This window comes from Chiloscyllium punctatum, chromosome 23 (genome assembly GCF_047496795.1).
Source record: "Chiloscyllium punctatum isolate Juve2018m chromosome 23, sChiPun1.3, whole genome shotgun sequence".
In the NCBI taxonomy this organism is placed as follows: Eukaryota; Metazoa; Chordata; class Chondrichthyes; order Orectolobiformes; family Hemiscylliidae; genus Chiloscyllium; species Chiloscyllium punctatum.
In genome coordinates, this window is record NC_092761.1 from 69831925 (window position 1) to 69837160 (window position 5236).

Consider the following 5236-nt stretch of genomic DNA (forward strand, 5'->3'; position numbering starts at 1 on the left):
GTGACTTTCAACTAAGATCAGCTTGGACATAATTTTGCACTGTCTTCTTAAGATCTGAGTTTAAGTTTTGTGCCATTTTCAGTAAAAACACGTTGTGCAATAGTCATATTTCATTCTGGTTGTATTTGTCTTTTTCAGGAATGAGTGGTTACACTGGCCTCTGTGATCCAGGTTGTGTGTGTGTTTTGGGTGCATCCTATCCCTGTCCTGCAGATAACATCACTGGCTACAAGTGTCCACCTGGGTCCTACTGCCCCCAAGGAGCTAGCCATGGAATTAAATGTCCAGCTGGAACATTTGGCCCTCAGGATAGTCTCTATTCCATTTTTGAATGCATTACATGTACACCAGGATTCTACTGTAACACTGAAGGTATGTAAGGAAACATTCAAATCCTGATAAATCCTACTATTTGAGAAATGGAGCATCTTACTGATGTATGATAATGATAGATAACATAATATTCCACAGCACCATGCATTTTTGGAAGTTGTAGCTTTCAGAATCATCTGAATGATGCTTGAATTATCTGGAATACTGAGCACATGACCTCTGAAATTTGGGCTAGTGTGCCAAATTTGACATATTAGGTTCAATTTTAACATTGCGAAAGTGAGGACTGCAGATGCTGGAGATCAGAGTTAAGATTAGCGTGGTGCTGGAAAAGCACAGCAGGTCAGGCAGCATCCGAGGAGCAAGAAAATCAATGTTTATGGCAAAAGCCCTTCATCAGGAATAAGGCTAGGAGCTTCCAGGATGGAGAGATAAATGGGAGGGGGTTGGGGCTGGGGTGAAGGTAGCTAAGAGTGCAATAGGTGGACGGAGGTGGGGATGAAGGTGATAGTTTGGAGAGGAGCGTGGAGTGGATAGGTGGGAAGGAAGATTGGCAAGTAGGACAGGTCATGAGGAAAGTGTTGAGCTGGTAGGTTAGAATGTGATAAGGTGGGGGGAGGGGAAATGAGGAAACTGATCAAGTCCACATTGATGCCCTGCGGTTGAAGTGTTCCGAGGCAGAAGATGAGGCGTTCTTACTCCAGGCATCGGGCGGTGAGAGAGTGGCGGTAAAGGAGGCCCAGGACCTGCATGTCCTCGGCAGAATGAGAGGGGAGTTAAAATGTTCGGCCACGGGGAAGTGGGGTTGATTAGGTGTGGGTATCCCGGAGATGTTCCCTAAAGCACTCTGCAAGATGCCGTCTCGTCTCCCCAATGTAAAGGACACCGCATCAGGAGCAACGGATACAATAAATGACATTTGTGGATTTGCAAGTGAAACTCCTTTGGGAAGGTTCCTTTGGGCCTTGGATGGACGTGAGGGGGGAGGTGGGAATTGCAGAACTTGCACCCACACCTCCCCCCTCCCCTCCATCCTCCGGATGCTGCCTGACCAATTTTAACTTTGTCCAGGAGAATGGATTACGAATGAGTTAAAATCTTAACCAATGTCATCCTTCACAAATGTAACTCTTTTATCCAGATGTAATTCCTTTTATCAAGGAAAAGGAGGATGAAGTACATCTTGTGTGCAACATGCATTGCAGCAGCAAGTTGGAGATGGATAAATTTCATTACTGATTCATGTTTCACAAAATTATATATTCAAATCACGCACAAGACAATTTCAAACTCCACAAAATAAAATGTTCAAAATTCAGATATGGTCCTTCACCATATGTTGGGAGTTTAATTTCAAGGATCACAATCCCAAGACAGCTCATCAACCCAACACAACTGCACTCCGTTTCCAATCCTTTTTAATTCATATTATTGTTTGCTGCTCCTTTCACTAGACGCCTTGACACAAGAAACCTCATGAAATAAATGAATCTGTCTACAGTAGTAAATATTGTAGAAATTAAGTTGATTAAGGAATACAGTATATTTCAATTTGTGGCATATTTAGATATTACTCACTTGCCGTCAACATAACGCTACATAATTTAATGGCATAAACTTTAAATCTGTATAATTACCCATGCCTAATTTTCTGTTGGATACAGTTATTTAATGTTTTCATGTGAGTTTAAAAAATTGTTTTGAATTTCAGTCTGAATAACCAGGTTTAAACTAAATGCATTCATGTAGCAGTACTGCAGAAGGTGCAGGTTTATTATTTTCTGTATAATTCCTGCATTTAAAGGGTGAGAGAATTAGTCAAAATTGCTGTGTAACCTTATATCTGATCACTCCCTCAGTGTAGACCCTTGTTGGTAAAATGGAGTCATAGAATTTGTTGGAGAGTTGTTCCAAGTCATTTCAGGGGCTTCACCAATTGATGAAAATGAAATGTAGTCATTGGTGTTTTATGGGTAGTCGTGGTTGCTTAGATACTACAACTGAGTGACCTCTCATTTTCTTTCCCTCCCAGGACTTGATACTCCAACTGGACCTTGTTCCCCAGGATATTTTTGCCTCTATGGTGCAACATTACCCAATCCTGTTGGAGATCTATATGGTGATAAGTGTCCACCAGGCCACTTCTGTCCTTCTGGGAGTATTAGTCCCAGACCTTGTCCCCGAGGAACATATCAACCTCTCCATGGAATGACCTCTAAAAATGCATGTCTGCCTTGTACAGGAGGGAAATACTGTGATGTTCAAGGACTGCGTAAAGTGTCTGGTAAGGATTTGGTCTAATACTTCAGGAGTAATTTACGTGACTTAAATTTCATTACACTGCCTGGTTTTTTGCTTGGAGACTATTTCCAGTATGGCAAAAATTTAGGAAGTAGCCAGGAATCCCATGTCTCATTCCTGAATGAGATGGTTCTCATTTTGGCAAGGGCAGAGTTGGGGATTGTCCATACTTTGCACATGTCTGGCTCCTGAATGACCAGTTATTTCCAATGAAATTGAATTTTTGAAATCCCTGGAGCGTGGAGATTAGCCCAGGTAAGAGCAGGTCTGCTCTGATTGTGTTTTCTTTGTTGGATAGCCAGAGACTCCTTTTGGAGGGGTAGGTACCTCTTTGGATCTGGTCCCAGGGCACCTTTGGGAAGTAAAGTTGCTGTTTGGTAGAGATAAGTGTGATGATTTGATTAGGAAGAATGTACTGATTGTTGTGTCCACCATTCCTCAAAATATGTAGAACCCAAATCAGACCACCGTCATGATTAAATTGCTTGATTGTCTGCCTGCTATTTAGGCTAAAAACAGTTCACACAAGATTTTGTCATTAACAGAAAATACCACTCTTTATTGTTAAAAATCACACGACACCAGGTTATAGTCCAACAGGTTTAATTAGAAGCACTAGCTTTCGAAGCGCTGCTCCTTCATCAGGTGGTTGTGGAGTACACAATTGTAAGGCACATAATTTATAGCAAAAGTTTACAGTGTGATGTAACTGAAATTATACATTGAAAAATACCTTGATTGTTAAGTCTCTCATCTCTTAGAATGACCATGCTAGTTTCACTTCTTTCATATGTAAATCATAAAACCTTTTTTTAGAAGTTACATTCTCCGTGAACTAAACACATTGATCAGGACTTTGAATCCAGTCCTTCAGAGTTCCCTAGGTGCTCTCATCTCGCATACTTCTCACATAGGTGACCTCTACTGCCTTCCAAAGATGCACAAAGCCAATACACCAGGACGTCCCATCATATCAGGCAATGGGACCCTGTGTGAGAACCTCTCTGGCTATGTCTAAAGCATCTTGAAACCCATTGCACAGGGGATCCCCAGCTTCTGTCGCAACACTACGGATTTCTTACAGAAACTCAGCACCCATGGACCAGTCGAACCGGGAACATTCCTCATCACAATGGATGTTTCAGCACTCTACACCATCATCACCCACAATGATGGCATCACGACAACAGCCTCAGTACTCAACACCAACAACTGCCAATCTCCAAACATCATCCTACAACTCATCCACTTTATCCTCGATCACAATGTCTTCACCTTTGACAACCAGTTCTTCATCCAGACACATGGAACAGCCATGGGGACCAAATTTGCACCACAATGTGCCAACATCTTCATGCATAGGTTCGAACAAGACATCTTCTCTATGCAGGATCTCCAACCAACACTAGGTACATTGACAACATTTTCTTCCTCTGGACCCATGGCGAGGAGTCACCAGTAAAACTACACAGTGATATCAACAAGTTTCATCCCACCATCAAATTCACCATGGACTACTCTCGACTATCTGTCTCATTCTTGGGCACATGCATCTCCATTAAGGATGGACACCTCAGCACCACACTCTACCATAAACCCACAGACAACCTCACAATGCTACACTTCTCCTCCAGCTTCCACCCAAAACATATTAAAACAGCCATCCCCTATGGACAAGCCCTATGCATACACCGGATCTGTTCAGATGAGGAGGAACATGACGGGCACCTGGAAGTACTCAGGGAAGCCCTCACAAGAACGGGGTATGATGCTCAACTCATCAACTGCCAGTTCTGACATGCCACAGCAAAGAACCATACTGACCTCCTCAGGAGACAGGCATATGCTGCAACCAATAGGGTACCCTTTGTTGTCCAGTTCTTCGCAGGAGCTGAAAACTATGCCATGTTCTTCACTACCTGCAACACATTATCAATGAAGATGAGCATCTCACCAAGACTTTCCCCATACCTCCACTGCTCGTCTTTAAACAACCACCAAACCTCATACAGATCATTGTTCGTAGCAAACTGCCCAGTTTCAGGACAACTCCATACAACCCTCTCACAGTAGGCGCTGCAAGACGTGTCCGTGTGAGGACTATTATGCATGGGAATACCTCCCATCATGTACGTGGCAGGTTCTCATGTAACTCAGCCAACGTTGTCTATTTCATACGCTGCAGGCAAGGATGCCCTGAGGCATGGTACATTGGGGAAACCGAGCAAAGGCTACGGCAACTGATAAATGGTCACCGCACAACAATCAACAGGCAGGAGGGTTCTCTCCCAGTTGGAGAACACTTCAGCAGTCCAGGACATTCGACCTCGGACCTTCAGGTGACCATCCTCCAAGGTGGATTTCGGGACACGCAGCAGCGAAAAGTGGAAGAGCAGAGGCTGATAGCTAAGTTTAGTACCCATAAGGAGGGCCTCAACCGGGACCTTGGGTTCATGTCACACTACAGGTGACCACCATTGCACTATATACACACACACACACTCCTACGTGCATGCACGAACACGCACGCACACACACACACACATAGACACAGTCCTACAGACACACACACACCCACACTTACATAGGCACCCTCTCACAG